This window comes from Mytilus galloprovincialis, chromosome 13 (assembly GCF_965363235.1).
Source record: "Mytilus galloprovincialis chromosome 13, xbMytGall1.hap1.1, whole genome shotgun sequence".
NCBI classification, from domain to species: Eukaryota; Metazoa; Mollusca; class Bivalvia; order Mytilida; family Mytilidae; genus Mytilus; species Mytilus galloprovincialis.
This window is the reverse complement of record NC_134850.1, coordinates 21,485,789-21,511,262: the sequence shown is the minus strand read 5'-3', so window position 1 is coordinate 21,511,262 and position 25,474 is coordinate 21,485,789. Positions and strand designations below refer to the sequence as shown.

The 25,474-nt window shown below is 31.8% G+C and overlaps 1 protein-coding gene and 1 long non-coding RNA gene across 2 annotated transcripts in view; one reads left to right on the top strand and one right to left on the bottom strand.

Annotated features, from left to right (window-relative positions):
• The window catches only part of LOC143056750 (caspase-2-like), a 158,973-nt gene that overhangs the window by 81,224 nt on the left and 52,275 nt on the right, over positions 1 to 25,474 (bottom strand). The gene's annotated exons all lie outside the window — the stretch shown is intronic.
• LOC143056752 (uncharacterized) lies at positions 4,590 to 7,363 on the top strand. The gene is made up of 2 exons (XR_012972494.1): positions 4,590 to 4,896; positions 7,156 to 7,363. It is a non-coding gene; the product is annotated as an uncharacterized LOC143056752 (long non-coding RNA).

Genomic DNA, 25,474 nt, shown 5'->3' with positions numbered 1-25,474 from the left:
AATTCAGAGTCATATGGTCTACCTTGTCTACATTTAGTTGAAAGAACACCGGGGTGTTTACATTGGCAACACTTACTGTCAATGACTGTGAAACAAGAAAGGATAAAATTGTACATAACAAGGCGAGAAATATGACATCATAAGATCATTCGCTGATGTTCATGCTGTGCGGTGTTTACGGTAATCGTCTCTTTGACTTCAATTTTATATTATTCATTTTTTTAAGCTTTTTCTTGGTTCATGGTTTAGATTAATTGTCCTTTTGGTATCAACCTACTTTAAAGACTTTAAGTTGCAGTAATGAAAATCGGCAACAAATTTCAGTAAAGTGAAAAAGATTGAACGCAATAAGACACATATCTGCGAAAAAAGATAATATGGTCAAATTGATATAATATTATATAAAACAAATCGTAATCATGACACGACACATTTAACCACAATTTTGAACATTTGTTACTACTTAAAGAGAGACAAAAGATATCAAAGGGATATCAAAACTCATCATAATTTGATTTAACTGACAAAGCTGGTCGGGCAAAAAAACAAATGGGTAACAGTATTCAAAACAAAACATATAAACTACAGATTGAGAAACACAAACTCCCAAAAATGTTAATTTGGAGTCAACTCCGGGGCTCCTAAAGAGTAACAAGATCCTGTTTCCCATGTGACAAACGTCATCTGGCTAATGTAATTCCTCGGTGATAAGCCTTATTCGATAGGTGACATTCAAGGCAGACATGACGGTATTTTTGTTGCGTCGATTGGAAAAAAGTAAAATCACAAAAAAAATGAACTCCGAGGAAAATTCAAAACGGAAAGTCCCTAATCAAATGGCAAAATCAAATAATGAAATTCATCAAACGAATGAACAACAACTTATCCGTCGTCATATGACGAATCAGATATTTCTTAACTGTCAACAAACTCGTAGTGGCGTCCATAAATTTTGCGAGGGGTGATTTCATCTTTGCACTAAAACTCTGATTAAAAACAATGTTTAAACCATCATTTTTCTTTAAAATGTCCTGTACAAAGTCAGGAATTCGGCAGTTGTTATCAAATTGTCCGATTTGTGTATGCTGGCGTTTGTTTGTGTAGCAGTTCACTGTTTCGGTTATTCCGTTGTTTTCCTCTTATAGTTGATGCGTTTCCTTCAGGTTTGTTTGTGACACGGATTTGTTGCAGTTAAATCGATTAATAACTATTACATAGCGGTATACTATAGTTGCCTTTATTACATTGATTCATTGTGAGTATTAACCAATTATCAATGAAATTTTGAAAGTAAATGCAAGCTGTGGAATATTGTATCAACTTAGAGATATAAACTGCACAAGAAGATGCTGCGAATTTGCGTAATAGATGGAAAAGTGTTATAACAAAGAGTACATCAATTGGGCATGCTAATATTTAGTTAGTATAATTATGACGTCCATTTTTACTGAATAAGTACATATGTTTATTTAGTGACAAGCTTAGGCAAACCTCCGGGTGCGTTTTTTTTTATTGCTATGTGAGAGCACTCCAACTTCGTATTTGATTTTGATGTCCAGCAGTTTTGTTTTGAGCTATACTGATGATTCGCTTGTAGAAGAAATGCACATGTCCGGAATTTAAAGGCTGTCATTGATGATATTTTCAAATCTGGTATTGATGGGCATTTTTGTGTGTTGACCTAAGGATCATTAAAGCACTCTGACCCATGCAAGATTTATCTCTCTAATATGTTTTTTTCTCTAAGACATTACATTGTTTTTACATTTTTTCCATATGTCATTCTATAACTTAGACGCTCAATTTTATAATAGATTGTCCATAATTAAAAAACAATACAGATACTAAAAATAAAATTTGACTACTGTTAAAGACATCATGAAATACGATGCCAATATAAACAAATATAAATAAGAAAGTTATATAACAAATGTGTATCCTGGAGTTACTCACGTACAATGCGTGTACTGTACCCGAAACTTAGATCTGAAAAGAAAAGGAAAAACAACATGTGCATGGTTTTATTTTTATAATTTCTTTAAAATAATGTGTACAAATTTAATGTCAAAAATAAACTCAAATGTGAGTGTTCATGTCTTCAAAACCTTTCCCCCTTAATTTTCAAAATAATAAAAGTCAGAAGCAAGAGTACATGTTTTAGTGTTGCCTGCTGTACCCCATATTTTTTTTACTTTTTTATATATTGTTTCTGATTGTTTTGCTCATACATTGTGGTCAATGTCATAAAATGCTATAAGACTGTCATACAAGTAATCGATTTAGCTACATACAAAATGAGGTTTAATAAAAAAAAAAATGGAATATGGCCATTGTACTTAGTTTTATAGTTCGTTTCTGTGTGTCTTACATTTTAACGTTGTGTTTCTGTTGTGTCGTTTGTTTCCTCTTATATTGAAGTGTGAATTCGCATTACTAAAATACGTGTCACGGTACTTTTCTATCCCGAATTCATGTATTTAGTTTTGATGTTATATTCGTTATTCTCATCGGTTTTTTCTAATGCTTAGTTCGTTTCTGTTTGTTGCATTGTAATGTTGTGTCATTGTTCTCAGTTTTAGTTTGAACCCGGATTATTTTTTCTATCGATTTATAAGTTTTGAACAGCGGTATACTACTGTTGCCTTTATTTTCATGATTTTGGTATAAAAGGACATGCTTTTGACCTTCCGATTTTAAAAAGGGATTCCCCGTTTAAAGTTTTTTTTTCTCCATTTTTGATACACAAATAGAGAATAACATAACATAATTGAGCCAACATATTTTCCCAACATTTTGTAACTATAAACATTTGTTTCTTATATTACATGTTCGGAAACATTTTATTAAAGTTTTAAAGTACCTGAAATGCTTAGATAAAAAATGATCTTATTTCAACTTAAAACTTTGCAGCATGCATGGTCAAACTTTTTTTTGATTCAATCGATCAACTATCCCCTCCCCATCCCTTGAATAATCTAAGTGGGGGCAAATTTCAGTTCACAGATTTTGCTACCTCTTCGATTGTAATCTGCAATCAGTATTATGCACATACTGTTTATGTATCTCTGAAGTAAAAAAACATATTTATGTATTTTAAAAAATAATCGATACACTTTTTGATTAATAACTTGAATAGTGTGAAATGTGACTGCACATTTCAATTAGCACAACATGAATACAATAAAAGGCTCGTGGTCAATGGTAAGACATCAATGAACATGTAAATGAAGAAGACATGACATATTCCCTCTCACACAATATAGACGGATGGGCCACTTGCTGTCATGACTTACAATAAATGACATTCAACTCGCTCCCAAGTTGGTACAACTGGTTGGAATTCATATATCGAATTTCTTGACATGCATGAAAATACGAATTTGTGTAAGTCTTTTTTTTTATATTAAAAAACAATTAGAAATTAACAACTTAATTAATCAAAACTTCAGATAAATGTTATTATCCATATACCTTTGATATTTATTCACATTGCACACAGTGGTTATCTTTTCCTCCATTTATCTGTCCAAATCAAAACTTGGATGTGTAAGATTACCCATGGTGCAGTCGGATAAAAATGAAACCTCGAGTTTTCTGACACGCAACATAAAAAACGGGATCGCTGAAAGGTTTGATTTTTATCAGATTTACTCATAATAAACGTGTTGTTTTCAATTTTTTGAAGCTGAGAAACTTTTACAGAAGAAGTTAAATTCACGAAATGAGATCATTTTTGTCACAAAGTGGGTTAATGGTTAACAAACAATACTTTAGAACTCTGATTAAAATGTATAACGGAAAGTCCCCCACAAATGACAGAATAAAAATCAAACACATCAAACGCATGAAAAAAAAACTGTTATGTTCCTGACTTTGTACAGGAATTTTCTAATGTGGAAAATGCATGAATTATATTATGGGTAAACATGTAAAAAATAGGGGTATAACTGTCAAAATTGTGATATGATCTTAATCACTTTAATGAAAATAAATATATCAACAAAGAAAAAACAGAATAACATATAGAAAACGAACATACGCAAAAATTAAAGACAAACAAAAACAAAAATTGACCACATCTTAAAAACACAATACCGAGCCGTTTCATATTGGAAATGACTGAAAAAGGACTAAATGGTAAAGGCAAAATTATACAAATGTTTAATACTTTAACTAGTGATTGAGATGACGTCAGTACCTAGAATCAAAAATCAAGGCCATCATGTATTTTTGTGAAGTTGATACATTGTACGGAATATTTATCAACAAGCTCTGAGTAACTTCCAATGATTTATTTACAAAAATGACGAAATGTTCTTCGAAATAACCCTGGTTCAGTGGGAAAGCCACGGATCAGTTCTGCGCCTCCTTCCATATGACGTAACGGCCAAAACATCAAGAGCGACAATCGCGATTTTTACATAGACGGCGACAGTATCGCGCCATCTCGGTAATTTGTTTACATCGGGTACGTGTGATTTTTCAAGAAATTTACTATTAAAGACAATTAAACTTGTGTCATTTCATCATTAATTAGTTATATAGGTAAGTTTTACAGGTGACTATGCTATATTTTCTTCTTAGGAGATTTTATTTTACAAGAAACAAACATCTGAAAATGGCAAGAGGCGTTGTTATTTTGGAAGATAAAAATATGGCGGGTGTTTTCCGCTTCTGAAAATAACTGACACATTTGCATCCTATTGGCTATTTAAATATAAAATGACCAAAAATAGTATCTATGATGATAGGAGTCCCTAAATATTTGCATAAATACCCATCACTCCTTGTCAAATTGTAACTGAGGCTGCGAAAAGGAAGCACATAAATCGACGCCATTTTTCAACAAATTAAGGTTTCTGAGCTCACGAAATCCTACTATTATTACTTTTAATGGTTAGTAGAAAGATATGAACATTATCCATAACATAATTTATTGATCAGATAGGGTTATGGCTATATGTTTGCCTCTTTTTTGATGCTGAAATCCATTAAATTCCCACAGACCACACGAAATAAACGCCCCTTTCTTAGCCCGAGACTTCAATTTTGATTAAAACTTGAATTTTGGCATGTCAATGTTAGCATTTAAATTTTAATTAAATTATTACGGTTGTGTTAAGCATTTGTGCGGATTTGTTTGGTTGTCTCGAATAGTAAAAAGGTTAATTAAATGGTTTTATATTATTATTTTTGAACCCAAAAAGTGTGTGACAAAAAACAAAAACAAACAAAATAAAATTATAGGAAAAATATAACAACTACATAAGTCAAGGATTTGCATAAGTATAGTTTAACTTTATCCTAAACCTCTATCCATCATTTCTTACAGATAGTACAGGGTGAGGGTTCACAAAATAGGGAACCAGGGGTGGATACAGCCATTTTGAAAAGGGGGTTAATTCCCTACCCAGGATAAAGGGGGGGATTCCAACTAAATGTCCCCTTTCAAATGCATTGATTGTCCATAAAAAGGGAGGATTCCAATCCTGGAACCCTATCCCTGGACCCGCCACTGGGAACTATGGCTAAAAGTATAAAAAATTGGAGAACTAGTATGACTAAAGGAACAAAGAATAGAGAAAATTGACTGTAATAAGGAATAGAGCAAATGACATGCTAGTCAAAATAATTATGACGTCTGACGAGGCTATTTTATTTTTTATCTGGGACGCCTTCCTACACATCCCAGAAAAAAATTATAAAATATCCTAGCCAGACGTTATAATTATTTGAACTATTGATGTGCTAATTTATATATTGAGAAAAGAGAAATGATGGACAAAAAGTATAAAAAAAAAATAGAGACAAATGAACGTAAAGAATAAATGATAAAGTAATGGAAAACACCCCATCCAGACCCTTGTTTATCTGAACAACAGTACTATTATTTTTGCTGAATAGTGCATATAGGCATTTCCCATTTGAATGGTTTTACACTAGTAATTTTAGGGCCCTTTTTAGCTTGTTGTTCAGTGTGAGCCAAGGCTCCGTGTTGAAGGCCGTACACTGACCTATAATGGTTTACTTTTATAATTTGTTATTTGGATGGAGAGTTTTCTCATTGGCACTAACACCACATCTTCCTATATCTATGTAAAGTATCTTTTAAAGATTTCAAGTATATGAAATATTAAGTTATAACCAGTAGGACAGTATAAATTCTGCCCGTCCTTCCATGCAAAAAAAATTATGTGATTTATTGTTGAATTTTATTGCCACATTCAGTATTGGCTAGGTGTTGTGGCCAGGTTTTATTGGTGGTGGATACATTTAATATCAATTACTGGTATGAAGAATTAAAGATATGAATGATTGAATGAAAAGTTACCTTTTAAATAACAGATACATTTAAGATAATTTAATGTTGCATATAAAGTTATACTTTATTTAAACATTATTTAATATATCTATTAAAAAGATTGATATGTTATTATGTTGATGGATTTAAGGTATTGAAGTAAATGAATAAATAAATAGAAAATTTGTGTTGCTGTATATGATTATTAACTTTTCTTGATGGAGGGCAGGACTTTTTCGGGACGTTTGGATTGGGTGTTTTTAAGCTCAGGATTTTGGGATCCAGGATTTTCTTTCGTGATTTTTTTTTTAAATTTGGGAACGACCTCAGAAGATCATGTTTTTAGCCCGGGATTTTGGGATCAGGACCCCACCTCCTCCTTTGACATATAATATAAAGTCATTAAAAATAAATCAATTATTTACATCAAAAGTCTAAAGTAATTTCTTTATTTTTGTTGAATCATATAAACCTCCTTTTGATTATTTAAGATTAAAATAAGAAGGATTTAACAAACATCTGAAAACAATCATAGTACATGTATATACATTATGGGATTTTCTCATGTTGAAAGGCTTTCATGTAGCAAAAAAATGCCTAATATATCCACTCCAAATGAGTATTTTGGGATAGTTGTCTCATTGGCAATTATTCACATCTGATTAGTTTTCCATTAGTGAAATTCAAATAAAAAACATTCAATTCCAATTTAAATGTGAACCTTCTCATTCTTGGACCACATAGAAATTTCTAGACAATTAAAATATATTATAATTTCATATAACAACTGTAGAAAAAAATCGAAATTATTTTCATTTGATAATATCATCTGCATATATATTATATATTTTCAGATAACAATAGGAATAAGAAGAGCAGGATTTCTATTTTGAGGATTTACATGTATGGGACAGAGGACTATTTGACTTGATTTTACTTTTAACTTGGACTTTTTAACCATAATACTCTTAAATTATTTAAAATATTTTTTACGTATGTTTCATTTTAACATTATTTTTATGACTGTATTTATTTATCATTTAATAAACGTTTATTTCTAAACATTTTTATATTTTTAAATATACAATGTGAAACACTTAACCATTTTATATTGATAATGTGGGGTAAATGTACATGAGACAATAATGCTGTTGCAATACAATAAAACTTATTGTCATTGAAAAACCTGAGATTCATAGATGCAAAGCTAGCATATTCATAGGGGTACCCTTTTGTGGTTGATTAAATAGGAACCCTCTTAAGTCAGTCAGCAGCCCCCTAGAAAAAGTTCTAGATCCGTCACTGATATCCTGATTTACATGTATGTACTGTAGTATTTGGGACATAAAAAAAATCAAAGATATAAAAAGTCAACTTGATGGTCTTTAATGATTGATTAGGTGTGAAGGACTGAAACAGAAAGGTTTTTAAATCGTTCAGTTCTCCTAGACATAGTGAGGTATCCTTGAGGTCTCTCAAATGGCCTATCATGACGACTTTTCACTGTTTTTCTGAAGTGTGGTAAACCCTGCACCTAAATAAATCATTTTCAGTAGTCTCTCTTTTTTCATACTTTTTTTATGAAAAGTCTAAACTAATATTCAAATTAGAAAAAAGAAAGCTGAGCAACTTGAACCCACAACATACAATTGATATCAGGTGTTCTGGAAGAGTAAGTAGATCAAGCTACTTGTGTAGTATTAGGAATGAGATGTACAGGTGCACTTTTCATATATGTAATCACATGATTTTGCAAATTATTGCAATTGTGTGCTTTTAGAATGGAGTAAAATGTGTGAAAAAGTATTATATTGCAGAAAAATCAGTACACAGATATAGGAATGGTATGATTCTGATTAAACTATAGATCCTGTGACCAAGCTTTGTTTTCTTGTAGATTGGTGTAAAATTAAAATATGGGTCAAGCATTAATATCAATGCAACAAAACAGGATCACCAAAATCAGAGTGAGACTTTCATATGCCAATTTCATAGTAGACCTTAGAAGTGATACAGCATTTTTAAAATGCTTTAAATGGTCATATAGCTCTAACATGTATTAAGAATTGGATGTTCTAGGCATTGGGCATCCCTATTGAATGTTAATCTCAAGTTCTCAAGAGTTAAACATGCCCCAGGGCCCAGACACACTCAAGCATGAATGGTTAAGTGTACACCATGTTGCTTGATATGCATGATAAGGACAGGACAGACATTTATAAACATGTGTAAGTGTCAACTTCCAACTTGCTTAGTTTTTTTTATATAAACAACAAGAGCGAAGACTAAAAATCAAGTGAAGATTATTGATGCATCAGATTAATATTTGTTGATTGGTACTTTTTTAAATTGACAATTGATTTCAGATTAATATTTACTGAATCAAAGAATGACTGTAACCTTTAACCTAAAAAAAAATGGCTTAAAACAAAGATAAACTAAGTGCTAACACTTTGCACTTGCGTAGGCTTTTTATACAGACAATAACTTTTGACTTACCCCTTGCTGAAATTTTTGAAAAGTTGGGGGAAAAAAGGGGGGGTACTTCCAGACAACTGAAGTCATTTATATGGAAAAAATTCGTTCATAGATTAACCCAGTTTCAATGTACTACATACATCTGTTACACACTGCAGCATAATTAAATAACTACAGAAAATGTAATACGAGGAGTTTGAGCAACATGAAAAACATCAACAAATGACGGTGTAAAGCCTTCAACCCATCATCATTTTTAAGTAAAATATATTTAAAATCCTGGAAACATCATCACCCTTCATTGTCTCAATCAATTTCGTGATTAAAAACTGTTAAATATGACATTATTTGCTTAATTTTGTGCCGAAATAACTCCAAAAACGTTTGACAAGTGTTGAATTTTGACCTCCGGTTGAAGTATTTATTATGTAAACAAGACTCAGAGTGACGGGGAATCCTATACATAGTCATGTGCCCATATGTTTCTGGGTCACATTTATTTATATCTCGACCAATGAAAAGCTTTAGGATGCATTTGTGTCAGTTCCTAGCAAACAGGGGGATTACCCGCGGTTTTTTGGAAATCTACAGAGGACGTCTTTTGATTTATCATATTTCAGTAACGGAGCACTTATTTCAATACCTATTTTGGCAGTCGTGTGCCAAAATCTATTCTAATGAAAAATTAACCTTAAATACTGATGGATGTTAAGTTGTTTTAATAAATTTATTGTCTGAAGCATAGGCTATGTTTTTGTTTACACGCTGGTTACAGCGCCACCTCGAAATTTTTATATTATCTCCCCTTTCCCGCGTGACCACCGGAAGGAGCTCTTCAATGTCACTGGCTTTCCCATTGGCTTTTCTGATAAAACACTGGCTGGTGACGTTTTATACAGTCTAAGTAGCAGCTGCAATCTTGATTACAAAATGAGTAGAGAAATGTATATCCCATATGCAGGTGAAGCTGGTATATTGTTGTTAAGGTGGTGGATATTGATAATTTAAAAATTAAAATCGCCACCTTTGTCATAGATTCTAGTACAGCGTTGAACGCTCAAATTCAAGATATAAGTCAATGAGGCAGAATAATCTGTGTCTGTTGTTTCTTAAATTTCTAGTTTAAGGGGATATATTAATGGAACCTAGTCGAAAAAGTTGGATTGTTAATAAAAAAGAACATAATCATTATATTTGAGTGTTAAATTAAATGACCAGATTTCTTTCACTACAAACTCCTCAGAGTCTGAATTGACCAGTTTTTGTGCTCGACCAGTAAAATCGAGCACACATTTTACTCGACTAGTCTCGACATTGTCTCGACTGTACTTAACTGTACTTAAGTGTACTCGACTAGGTCTCGACTTTACTTAATTAGTCTGATTCAGTACTTGATGATCTTTGTGTAGTCTGAAATGGTCTTGACCAAGGCTCGACCTGTCTCGACCTGTCTTGACTAGTCTCGACCTGTCTCGACTAGTCTCGACTCAGTCTCAACCAGTCTCGACCTGTCTCGACTAGTCTTGACCTTCAAATTTAGGTTTGACTGGTGTAAATCAGCCCATCTAACTAAATTAAATATTGATCTTACAAAATTCAAGCTTATTAGGTAGTTTGATTTATTGCTGTGAAATGAAAGAATTTAATTTTACAATATGTAAAAAAAAAAATTATTATATAAAAATTCAGATAGGCATCTTTAATTTTTTTAATAACTTTTTCAAATCAACTTGGATTTTCATCAAACTTTGCAGATATCTTAGATATATATCAAGCTTACTGAATCCAATTTCATTTAGTTTTTTGTTGTATTGCTGTAAAATTTAAGATTTAAAGTAATTTTGGTAAAAAAAGGCTAGGATTTGCAATTCGGACAAAATAGAGATATTACACTTTAATTTTTTTAATAACTTTTTCAAATCAACTTGGATTTTCATCAAACTATGCAGCTATCTTACATATATATCAAGCTTACTGAATCCCATTTCATTTAGTTTTTTGTTGTATTGCTGTAAAATTTAAGAATTAAAGTAATCTTGGTATAAAAAGCTAGAATTTGCAATTAGGACAAAATAGAGATAGTACACTTTAATTTTTTTAATAACTTTATCAAATCAACTTGGATTTTCATCAAACTATGCAGCTATCTTACATATATATCAAGCTTACTGAATCCCATTTCATTTAGTTTTTTGTTGTATTGCTGTAAAATTTAAGAATTAAAGTAATCTTGGTATAAAAAGCTAGGATTTGCAATTCGGACAAAACAGAGATAGTACACTTTAATTTTTTTAATAACTTTTTCAAATCAACTTGGATTTTCATCAAACTATGCAGCTATCTTACATATATATCAAGCTTACTAAATCCCATTTCATTTAGTTTTTTGTTGTATTGCTGTAAAATTTAAGAATTAAAGTAATCTTGGTATAAAAAGCTAGGATTTGCAGTTTTGACAAAATAGAGATGGTACACTTTAATTTTTTCATAACTTTTTCAAATCAACTTGGATTTTCATCAAACTATGCAGCTATCTTACATATATATCAAGCTTACTGAATCCCATTTCATTTAGTTTTTTGTTGTATTGCTGAAAAATTTAAGAATTAAAGTAATCTTGGTATAAAAAGCTAGGATTTGCAATTCGGACAAAATAGAGATAGTACACTTTAATTTTTTTAATAACTTTTTCAAATCAACTTGGATTTGCATCAAACTATGCAGCTATCTTACATATATATCAAGCTTACTGAATCCCATTCCATTTAGTTTTTTGTTGTATTGCTGTAAAATTTAAGAATTAAATTAATCTAGGTCAAAAAAGCTAGAATTTGCAGTTCGAACAAAATAGAGATAGTACACTTTAATTTTTTTTATAACTTTTTAAATTCAACTTGGATTTTATTGAAACTATATAGCTATCTTGGTGATGTATTCTTCTTACTGAATCCCAGGTTGTTACAAAGTTTGTTGTATTGCTGTCAAATTTAAGAATTAATTTAATCTAGGTAAAAAAAAGCTAGGATTTGCAGTTTTGACAAAATAGAGATGGTACACATTAATTTTTTTCAGAACTTTTTCGAATCAACTTAGATTTTCATCAAACTCTACAAATATCTTTGCAATATATTGATCTTACTGAATCATAGGTTGTTATTTTGTTTGGTGTATTTCTGTCAAATTTAAGAATTTAATTAACCTAGGTCAAAAAGCTACGATATTAGAAATATATCTTTTCTCATAATTTGGGAAAAAGTATATATAAAATATTAATATAATTCCTTTAATGTTTTATTCCTTTTGATATACACTTTATAAATATATCAAAAAGGGATGAAACATTAGAAATTATTAAAATAGTTCTTCTGATTTGTGGTGATTTATAAAGCAATACCTTCTGCTTGGGGCAAACTTATTAAAAAGATCACATCTACCAGAGAGTTTTAAATTCTAAATAACATTTATTCAAAGTTGCAACATCCTGTTAAATCTAAATCACAGGGCTTTTAATTCACTAGATAAGTAATACACGAGTTTAAGAAAAGTAGGGCTTTCTTTTTACCTGTAAAACTCACGTGTACTGATGTAATTAAATCATGTATAGTGTCATGTCATTAAATTTGACAAAAAAATATTTTAAAACTTCATAACAACCTGGGATTTAGTAAGATCACCAAGGTAGCTAAATAGTTTTAATAAAATCCAAGTTGATTTGAAAAAGTTATTAAAAAGCTTAAAGTGTACTATCTCTATTTTGTTCGAACTGCAAATTCTAGCTTTTTTGACCTAGATTAATTTTATTCTTAAATTTGACAGCAATACAACAAAAAACTAAATGAAATGGGATTCAGTAAGCTTGATATATGTGTATGATAGCTGCATAGTTTGATGCAAATCCAAGTTGATTTGAAAAAGTTATTAAAAAAATTAAAGTGTACTATCTCTATTTTGTCCGAATTGCAAATCCTAGCTTTTTATACCAAGATTGCTTTAATTCTTAAATTTTACAGCAATACAACAAAAAACTAAATGAAATAGGATTCAGTAAGCTTGATATATATGTAAGATAACTGTATAGTTTGATGCAAATCCAAGTTGATTTGAAAAAGTTATTAAAAAAATTAAAGTGTACTATCTCTAGTTTGTCCGAATTGCAAATTCTAGCTTTTTATACCAAGATTACTTTAATTCTTAAATTTTACAGCAATACAACAAAAAACTAAATGAAATGGGATTCAGTAAGCTTGATATATATCTAAGATATCTACATAGTTTGATGAAAATCCAAGTTGATTTGAAAAAGTTATAAAAAAAATTAAAGATGCCTATCTGAATTTTTATATAATAATTTTTTTTTTACATATTGTAAAATTAAATTCTTTCATTTCACAGCAATAAATCAAACTACCTAATAAGCTTGAATTTTGTAAGATCAATATTTAATTTAGTTAGATGGGCTGATTTACACCAGTCAAAACTAAATTTGAAGGTCAAGACTAGTCGAGACAGGTCGAGACTGGTTGAGACTGAGTCGAGACTAGTCGAGACAGGTCGAGACTAGTCAAGACAGGTCGAGACAGGTCGAGCCTTGGTCAAGACCATTTCAGACTACACAAAGATCATCAAGTACTGAATCAGACTAATTAAGTAAAGTCGAGACCTAGTCGAGTACACTTAAGTACAGTTAAGTACAGTCGAGACAATGTCGAGACTAGTCGAGTAAAATGTGTGCTCGATTTTACTGGTCGAGCACAAAAACTGGTCAATTCAGACTCTGAGGAGTTTGTAGTGTTTGAACCTCCTTTTTTTTCTCAAGGAACTCCGACTCATATGAAAATAAGCTAGGAGAGGCACACAGATCATTCCCATAGAATTGCCGGCGATCTGTTGAAATAAAATATTTTAGCAAACATGTTGTCAACTAGAAACTCCAGCAGACTGATCACTTGTTTCTCTGTGTAGTATGTTTTACCGTTTTGTTTAACCTTTGCCAACCATGAAAGGCCCCACGTGATGCCATATTATTAAGTAAACATTCCCTATTTTCACATAATTGAATTGCTAGGAAAATCATTTTTAACGAAACTTTCATATCAATAAAGTATTTAAATCTTTATTGCGCATTCGTATGCTCTCAAAAAAGCACAACGAGTAAGCTCACTCAATGCCTGAAAAAAGCTGTATTTCCAACGTCATTGTATAGCAGTCTTTTTCTTTCTAACTATTTATTGAACTTTTTATTTCTATATATAGTTAAGTTTCTCCCTTTGATGCGCTTTATGGATACTGACTTGAATTATGATCCAACAAAACAATCTATGCATTAACTAATCACTTTATCAATCAATCAATTTCTCAATCCTGGTATATATAATGAATGTATTCATCATTCAATCAATCAATCAAACCAACCAATCATGCTAATAATCGAAAACTAGATGTGATCAATCAATTACAAAACAACAAACTTATCAACTTACCAATCATTCATCCATTTTAACCGATCAGCTAAATGTCAAAATGATTTAACATCTTCAGTGTGTAGTCTTATGCTCTCCAAAAAGCACAACTGGAAAGTTTACTCAATTACTACATTTGCTTAATTTCAAATATCATAGTATACGGTACGAAAAAATCTGCATTCACATCACAGGTAACAAAACCTTTCAAGATACTCGTTAAGATGGAATATAGTTACGATATTGGTGTCAGTTCATTAAAGATGGCATATTTTGACTCTATTATTTATTCACGAATAGAGTCTTTGCATCTGAAATAACAGATATATTCTAAAACCAGTTGTTGGCTTGATACGGGTTATGTTCTTCTCGTATATTTTTTTGATTATATGGGAGGGATTTTGCTTGATATTTTTATGATTAAGACATAATCTTAAAATCAGTTTAATTAGGGTCTGGAGTTGGTATGTCTGTAACTGCTTAGTGCTTTGTTAATGTATGTATCATTGTCATTTTTTTAAATTTTTTTTGTTATCTATTACCCCTGACATCGACCTCAGACTTTTTTTTAAACCTAACTGAGTTTTACTGTGCACAATGTGTTTGTTTTTCATAGGTTGCAATTCTGAACATATAGACAATGCAAATTCCCTTAGGAAGTCCCTTTGCGGCTAAAACTGTGCCACTATTACTGTGAAATTTCGTGAAAAATTATATCCCAGAACGATATATATATATGCACTATATTTTTACAAAGGTCAAAATATTTGACTGTTTGGTATACTTTCAACCTTCATGCCCTGAACTACTGAGAGTTTAAAATTACACCAACATTCTATATTACCCCTAGAGATGGGTGCGGTCCTAACATTGACAAAAGTTAACTTGGAGCAGACTTGTTGACTGCTTGTTAAGTTAACTTGAGACAAGCTAGTTAAAACTTCGTCGTTGATGGACCAGACCTACGGCCTGCTTTTTTAGAACTGCTGCAGACCTATCGATATGTCTGCTCCAGACCAGACCTGTGGACAAGTCTGCTTTTGACCAGTCCTGATGACAGGTCTGCCCCAGACCAGACCTGTAGACAAGTCTGCTTTTCACCAGTCTTGAGGACATGTCTGCCCCAGACCAGACCAGTGGACATGTATGCTCCTGATCAGACCTGTGGACAAGTCTGTTATTGACCAGACCTGGTGACAGTTCTACTTATGACATATTATCGTGTTTAAAATTTTTCATATCAGACTTCAGCTTTAATTAAAAAATGTAAATAACATTCGCATTGTTTTTCCCCCGGATAGCAAATTTCTTTACTCGCTAGACTCTACTAGATATTATACAACCTTTTTTTTTTCTTTTTTATTTGATATATTCTTATATACATAAAACAATGGCTATACAATCAAATAGAGCACCCTAAATTTATGCGAACAAAAATTTGTTGTTCATGTTGTTTTTGTATTGCAATATAGTTGTCCATTGTATAATACATTGAATCCTGACGTAAAAAATATGATTGATTAACTATGCGGGTATATATATTTACAAATTAAAGTGCACATATGGTCAGTTTTGTTGGAAGCAGTCAAATAATTTGGTTGTACAAGTTAGCATGAGACATCAACACTACTGAAATGTTGATACAAAGCAATATTTAGAACAAAAGGAGGACATGCTGGCACCCTAAATGTATGCGAACAAACATTTGTTGTTATTGTATTATACATTGAATCCTGACATAAAAATCATGGCTGATTTACTATGAGTGTATATAGATTTACAAATTAAACTGCACATATGGTCAGTTTTGGTTAATGCCGTCAAGTAATTTTGTTAAACAAGTCAGCATGAGGTATCAAAACTCCTGAAATTTTGTTACGTATAAATATTTGTAATAAAAGGAGGACATTCTCGCACCCTAAATTTGTACAAACAAAGATTGTTGTTATTGTATTGCAATATTGCTGTCCATTGTATTGTACATTGAATCCTGACACAAAAATATGGCTGGTTTATTATGGGGATATACATGGTATATAGAGTTACAAATTTCAGTGCACATATGTCAGTTTTGGTCAATGCGGTCAAATAATTTTGTTGTACAAGTCAGCATGAGGCATCAAAACTACTAAAATTTTGTTATGTATCAATATTTTGAGCTGGCATCCTAAATTTATGCGAACAAACATTTGTTGTTCATGTTGTTATTGTATTGAAATATAGCTGTTCCATTGTATTATACACTGAATCCTGACATAAAAATATGGCTGATTTACTATGCAGGTATATATATTTACAAATTAAAGTGCACATATGGTCAGTTTTGTTGGAAGCGGTCAAATAATGTTGTTGTACAAGTTACCATGAGGTATCAAAACTACTGAAATTTTTTGTTACGTATCAATATTTTGAATCAAAGGAGGACATTCTCGCACCCTAAATGTATGCGAACAAACATTTGTTGTTATTGTATTGCAACATTGCTGTCCGTTGTCATATACATTGAATACGGACGCAAAAAAATGGCTGATTTATTGTGGGGGTATACATGGTATATGGAGTTACAAAGTCAAGTGCAAATATGGTCAGTTTTGGTCAATGCAGTCAAAAAATTTTGTTGTTCAAGTCAGCATGAGGCATCAAAACTACTGAAGTTTTGTTACGTATCAATATTTTGAATAAAAGGAGGCCATGCTAGCACCCTTAATTTATGCGAATAAAAAAATGATGTTCATGTTGTTTTTGTATTGCAATATAGATCTCCTTTGCATTATACATTGAATCCTGACATAAAAAAATATGGCTCATTTTCTATGCGGGTATATATATAGATATGTCAGTTATGGTCTATGCGGTCAAACAATTTTGTGGTGCATGTATGTGGGCATGAGGTATCAAAACTATTGAAATTTTGTTACATATCAATATATTGAACAAAATGAGGACCTGCTGGGACTAATGATTAATTATTTTCTAAAAAAATTCTCTTCTGAAAGTAAGATATTGCTGATTGTGGCTACATAGATCAAGGACGTATAACTAACATCTAATATACGTCCTTGCATAGATATATACAATAAAGTGCTAAATAAATATGGATGAATATGAAAGGTATTGGAATATATATTCAGTGCCCGTTATCATTGTTACCAAGATCGTTTTATTTTAATTTATAGATTGGCAGATCACAGATAAATTTGTGTAAAAAGCAACGTTTTATGTGTACGTTATTTTAAAATATTTGTATTTAATACTGTTTATATGACGGAAGTATTAAGTTTACTTTATTGTCGATGTTTATACTACGAAACAAAGATATTAAAAAATATTTTTCAAAAAATCGATGTAGAGCGGACTTGGTTACAAGTTAACTTAGTGTTGAGCAGACCAGTCAGAAGTTAACTTGGGAACAGGTCTTGTTTCGATCGGATTTGTCAAAGCAAAAGTAAACTTATTTTAACTTTGTGGCAGGACTGGTTTCGAAGTTAACTTATGTTAACTTTACGGCAGGACTGGTTTCGAAGATAACTTCTGTTAGCTTATGACAGAACTGGTTCGAAGTTAACTTATATCAATAGCAGACCTGTTTTTAAGTTAACTTTTTGGCAGACATAAAAACAGTCCTAGGACCAAGTCCGCTTTTCAAGTTAACTAGATTTTTGTCATAGGACTGGTCAGAGCAGTCCTAAATCCGGTCACAGGTTAACTTTGACCGGTCCAAATGACTGTTTATCAAGTTAACTTGCTGTTCAGGTTAGGACTGCACCCATCTGAACCTCAATTTTTGAGCCTTAGTTTAAACTTACACTTGAAGTATTTATTATACTTCACGTTAAAATGTCATATTTTGATTGGCTAAAACGAGGGTGTTAATTTACTATATATCATGGCTGAGTGGGTGACCATTTCTTTTTAATGTTACCCTCTCGTCACGATCAATCAAAAGTCTATAATTTAAAGGACAATGAATCGAATTTACATCAAGTAATTAAGTACAATACTTTGAGCTTTACGTTTTGGCTCAGATTTTATTATTTGACTGTCAAAATAAAAAAATAAAACATTTTGCTTAACTGTTGTTGTCTTTTCTAATACCCGTAAAGTTGTTATGTACGTAACGTCATAGAAACAACTTTTAAAATAAGAATTAATCTGTAAAAGACAATGATAGGACATTCAGTATGATAAATTAGAAAACACATAGCTGAGAGGATGATAGAGCAGATTGGAAACCCTCAAACAACCATTGTCAACCTTGGCCTGGATGTGACATGTATATAATACTACTCCTGCAACCATTCTTGGACCTCTAAAGAATTAAATTGTAGGCGCTACCATGCTTCTTATACTGGTAACATTCCCAAGTTATGTCTCAATGAGATGAAACACCAAGATCATATTTGGGAACCAGTACGTTAATTAATAATCATACCTATGAATATTATATCTTTCCCCAAAAGTGCCGCTGCTTGTGAAACAGTTATATTTACAAAATGCAACCTATACACACATTTATTCAAATAGAAAACTCTTTTTTTCTTACAGCAACACTCTTTTATCAAAATAAGAGTCTTAATGAAATTATTGCATATACTCGTACTTTTCATTTACAGAACATTTATACCCTTGTTTCAATGTTTTAATGAATTTAAAGACAAGACTTTAATTATTGTCAGCTTACCGTATGTGCCTGCCTTCTGACATGGAATGTCTAGAACTTGTTTGAAACTATTGTTATAACAATTTATTAAAAATTTAAGTAGTTAATCATTCCAATATTCAAGATATACAGTTTCAAATTTTGACTTATTCTTCAGTCCACATCTTGCAGTATGTCTATTTGTCTATTAAAGTTCACAATTTTTACTTTAAATCGTTAGTGTAGAAATGTTCTCGTAACAATATCATCTCTGACAATATATTTAACATAATTAAGCTAATAAATGAACTAAAAGTGTTTAAACAAAGCCATATTTTCTAAAAATTGTATGTATACATGTACAGTTACCAGTCTAAGGTATGACTTCACTTAAAGTTATATAGAACTGACTGCTGACGTCTGGTATTTGCATAATTTTAAAAAGATATTGGAAGATGTGGTATCAGTGGAAACAAGACAACTCTCCATGAGACAAAGCTCAGTTATTGTTTTCTATATTAAAGACTTTAAAATGATAAAATCATAGATTAAATTATCTGTTATGTGACGCGGGGGGGGGGGGGGGGGGGATTTTTCTGTTTATTTTGCTCTGGGGCTTCACATTTGCTAAATAATTCTTCTTTTTCTGTGAATAAGGAATATTAAGTACATTTTTAGGACAGTGCACACTTTTGTTAGTTTGATTTGGGTATATATTTTTTTATTTTTAACTTGTTTTTTTCACTGTCACAAAAAAGCCTACTTTGGGGTTTATGACAGGTCAAAAAACACTCCAAAAACAATATTCAGGAAGGTTCTCCAGGTTTTAATGACTGCGACGAGAAAATATAAGTACTTAAAAAATCAAATTGCAAATATTCATAAATTAAGAATTTATTTTGATTTGAGGCTTTAAAGTAAACTATGAATACTGTAAACTGTGAATTTATTATGAATCATCATAGTTAAGGCCCATGATTTTATCATTATAAAATATTCATTAAACTTTGCAGTTGGGTTAATTTTATTTAAATCTCTTAGATAAACAACATTTGGTGAAATTCTATATGTTCCCTATTTCCACCCTATAAAGGTTGCAATTCTGATAATATAGACAAAGCAATTTTTCATGGGAACTCCCTTAACACTGTGTCACTTATACTGTGAAGTTTCGTGAAAAATTATATTCCAGAACGGTAAATTGCGGAAAGTAGATATGAATTAGTAGATTTTTTCAAAGGTGAAAATACTGTCAACCTTTAAATGCCCTGAACTTCTAAGAGTTTAAACTGACACCAACATATTATACTACCCCTACCTTTTTTTTTGGCCTCCTACGAATTTAATTTTAGGCGCTTTTATGTTTTTCTAAAATGGTAACATTTTCAAGTTATCATATCTGGGGACCAGTAGGTTAACCAATTAACAAACCTATAAATATAGTATACCTGCTAAAAAAAATCGTGGCTTGTGAAACAGCTATATTCACAAAATGCAACCTCTTCATTAGCTAGAGGTGAAGGGGGGAGGGTTAAAATCTCAAAAACATGTTTAACCCCACGCAACTTTGCGTCCGTGTCAAGCCAGTAATATCTGGCCTTTGTTAGTCTTGTATGATTTTTAATTTTAGTTTCCTTATATAGTTCGGAGTTTAGTTTGACGCCCTTCATCACTGAACTAGTAAATATTATTGTTTAGGGGCAAGCAGATCTTGCTACACATGTGGCATTACCATGTATTACAATTACAAAATGTCTTTACCCCATGACTGGTTTCAAATACTATACCTCTTCTTGTCTTGTAGTGTCGCATATATATATAAGTCATGATTATAATGGCCACTACCGCCACACAACCAGCTATAAGAGCAGCTCTGAAATCAATTGAAGTTGATCTTGTAAATAGATTATCATCAAAATGCCTTGATATATATTTTTTGTCTCTAGAAAAGGGAGATGAAATATATCAAAGGAATGTTCAAACTGATTTTGCCTCTCTTTAACAAATGTTTTAAGTTTATTTTGATGTGTTTCCCTCGATTTTAGTTTGTAACCCAGATTCCTTTACGCTTAATCGATTAATGACTATAGCCAAGCTGTGTTTTTGTGTTGCCTTCATTGAAGTTTAAATGGTTCGATACAGCTTCTTAACTCCTAAAATTTACAAAGCCTACTTGTCAACACTTTTGGATTGACACGTAATATCTTCTGTCAATTTACATTGTATTAAATAGTAAAATCACAGAAACACTGAACTCTAATGAATTTTAAAACAGAAGGTCCCTTATCAAATAGCAAAATCAAAAGCTCAAACACATCAAACGAATGGATAACAACTGTCATATTTCTGACTTGGTACAGAAATTTCCTTAAGTATTAAGTTTAACAATCCAAGTTCAACTCAACATAAAGGACCTTAACCGTGCTTGGTAACATTTTCGACATAAGTGGCTATAATGTTCAACATGCAGACTTCTAATACGTTCAGGTATTTCACATCCAATTTTTTATGCAAATATTCTTTATAAAGCACAAAGGTGTCAGTATTCACCTCAGAATCTTACAAAACCTTTGAATAGACTTATTAAGAAGGGATATAATTACGATACTGTTGTCAAGTCATTAAAGATTGCATATTTTGGCGTTAATATTGAGTCACTGATAAGGTCTTTGCATCGGAACTAAACACATTTATTCTAAAAACAGTTGTTGACATGACACGGGTTATGTTCTTCTCATATTTGTTATGATGGTATGATACTAAACCCCTAACGGGAAGGATTGTGCCTGATGTTCATATGATGAAATCATAATCTTTCAGTCAGTTTAATTGAAGTCTGGAGCTGGCATGTCAGTTAACTGCTAGTAGTCTGTTGTTATTTATGTATTATTGTGATTTTGTTTATTTTCTTTGGTTACATCTTCTGACATCAGACTCGGACTTCTCTTGAACTGAATTTTAATTTGCGTATTGTTATGCGTTTACTTTTCTACATTGGTTAGAGGTATAGAGGGAGGGTTGAGATCTCACAAACATGTTTAACCCCGCCGCATTTTTGCGCCTGTCCCCAGTCAGGAGCCTCTGGCCTTTGTTAGTCTTGTATTATTTTAATTTTAGTTTCTTGTGTACAATTTGGAAATTAGTATGGCGTTCATTATCACTGGACTAGTATATATTTGTTTAGGGGCCAGCTAAGGGACGCCTCCGGGTGCGGGAATTTCTCGCTACATTGAAGACGTGTTGGTGACCCTCTGCTGTTGTTTTTTTATTTGGTCGGGTTGTTGTCTCTTTGACACATTCTCCATTTCCATTCTCAATTTTATTTGTATTAGTAATTAATGTAGCCTAGTCACTGTTTGAGGGGCGTTCTACTGATGTGCATTATGCAAACGAAAAACATGCTTGACGCTAATTATTTTTAGTCTAGTATCTTTTATATTGTTTGAAGTCCTACTTTTCTCAATCTGGATCATTCTAGCAGTCTATACATGTAACATATTGTATTTAAAATAGGATCAAGATATCTTATAATTAATTACGCAAAATTACGTTTAATTTCTATTGATTATTTATGAAATGACAATTGTGTTCATTTGGAAATCATTACAACGAAGTCGGAATGTTTGATTAACAAGATTGGGACTTAATATTCCTATTTGCAAGTTTCCTTTAAATCCAAGATTGAAGCAACAGTGTACCAAGACTTTCAGTTACTGTACTCAGATATTTAGTACATATGAAAAGGCACACGACTAAATAGGCCATTGAAAATGAAAATATATACTTTTTTTTTATTGAGTTAAGCCTTAGAAATGATACTTTATCGTGTATTTTTCTATGCTGTGATGTCATACTATTGTTTCAGTAAAAGGGAGAAGGTTTGGTACCATTAAAACGTTAATCCCGCTGCAAATGTTTCCACCTGTCCTGATGTACAGTAGTTGTCGTCTGTCTAAGTAATTTATTAGTGTTTCTCATTTCTCGTTTTTTTTATATAGACTAGACCATTTTTTTCCCGTTTGAATGGGTTAAGAAATTTTGGGGCCCTTTATAGCTTGTTGTTCGGTGTGAGCCAATGGTCCGTGTTGAAGACCGCACATTGACCTATAATGGTTTACTTTTATATATTGTTATTTGGATGATGAGTTGTCTCATTGGCACTCATACCACATCTTCCTCTCTCTCTCTCTCTCTCTCTCTCTCTCTCTCTCTCTCTCTCTCTCTATATATATATATATATATATATATATATATAGTAGCATGGGTTCGAATCCCGGCGAGGGAAGAACCAAAAATTTGCGAAAGCAAATTTACAGATCTAACATTGTTGGGTTGATGTTTAGACGAGTTGTATATATATATATATGAAGTTGTATATATATATATATATATATATATGGAAAGGTAACACATGCCCACCGAAAGCTCTTTTAATGAGAGCCCAGGTGGTCGTGTGGTCTAGCGGGACGGCTGCAGTGCAGGCGATTTGGTGTCACGATATCACAGTAGCATGGGTTCGAATCCCGGCGAGGGAAGAACCAAAAATTTGCGAAAGCAAATTTACAGATCTAACATTGTTGGGTTGATGTTTAGACGAGTTGTATATACATTATGTACACAGCCATGTATCACCATCATTGATGGCGATCCGATGGATACATCTGTTGTAGGGTTGTCACTGACTCAGACGTACTTATGAATATAATTATTTTCTGTGACTGTATCTTACATTAATTTGTAGGATCCTTTACTATAGATAATTTAGCTGATCTGTAACAATAACATCTTCATGCCTTATATATCATGTACTGTAGTACGCCGCTAGATTAAAACTGACGTGGAAAGGTAACACATGCCCACCGAAAGCTCTTTTAATGAGAGCCCAGGTGGTCGTGTGGTCTAGCGGGACGGCTGCAGTGCAGGCGGTTTGGTGTCACGATATCACAGTAGCATGGGTTCGAATCCCGGCGAGGGAAGAACCAAAAATTTGCGAAAGCAAATTTACAGATCTAACATTGTTGGGTTGATGTTTAGACGAGTTGTATATATATATATATTAGCGGCAATAAGTGAAATTAGACATAAAGCTTAAATCCTAGGCAATAAGCTAACGCCTAGGCAGTAAGTATATTGCCTAAATGATGTTAGGCATAAGTCTTAAATCCTAGGATTTAAGCTTAAATCCTGAAAAATATGTACCGGCATTAAGCTTAATGCCTAAAATATAAATGCGAGTAAATAAAAGACATTTATTCAATTAAGGTAGCACAATACAAAGATTTTTCATCCCGAATAAGACATCTTTAAACTGATGTAATTCCACTCATCTTTCTTTAAATTTTATAAATGAGGTACCAAAAGAAAGAAGAAGGATTAATCTTTCAAATTGTGATAATTTCATTATGACATAATTATTACATAATTAATTGTTATGTAATTAGTTGCCATTCTGTGATGTCCATACTTGAATGAATTTAGCTTCTTTGTTCTTCATAGAATCATAAAAAAAAATCATAGATTCTTGCACAACACAGTGTGACCTCCAAAACTGTGTCTCAGATTTTTCCTATTGTATTTCATTCTCTCATAAATCTTCAATGAAGTTTGCAACATTAATTCATTAGAGACCACTAAGTTCAATTGGGTATAACATTTGTTCTATTGATGTTTTTGGAAATCTGAGACACAGTTTTGGAGGTCAAGCTGTGTTGTACAAGAATCTATAAAATATTTTGGGATGCTATGAAAAACAAAGACGCTAAATTCATTCAAGTGTGGACATCACAATATAGCGACTAATTACATAATAATAAATTATGTAATAATTATGTCATAATGAAATCATCACAATTTGAAAGATTAATCTTTCTTCTTTCTTTTGGTACCTCATTTATAAAATATAAAGAAGGATGAAATTAATTACATCAGTTTAAAGTTGTCTGATTGTGAGTGAAAAAATCTTTGTATTGTGCTACCCTAAATAAAAATATATTTGTTACATAATAACATTATGAGAACTAGCTTTATCGAAATTAAACTGTCCTCTGATTGGTCCTGTAAAATTATATTCTTAGGACAGAAATTATGATAAAGTAAGGACCGACTTACGACATGTCTCAGCATACACATCGAAGCTGTCTGAGCTTTACCTTTAAAGATTGATTATCTTAGCTAGATTGTTCTAACCGCGGTCCTTTGTTTTGGCGTAAAAGAAAATAGCAAATAAAAAAAATTTCAGATATTGTATCAAATTTAACCAAGAACTTAAATTTATAAAGCGATTTATTATTAGAAAATACTTATTTAAAATTTTAAATTAAAGGGTAATAAATAATTTTAATATTATAATTGTACATTGAATCTCTTTGAAGCCAAAACATATATAACTACGTTTTATATTAGAATTGAATTGTAAATAGTTAATATAATCGTACATCTTTCATATAGATACTGAGTACTTCAAATATTTTATTTTATTACTGCAAAAGAAAAAAAAAAATATTGTACTGATGCCTAACTACAGGGCCCAATTTCATCCTAAATATATAAAAAAAAGAAGATGTGGTATGATTGCCAATGAGACAACTGTCCACAAGA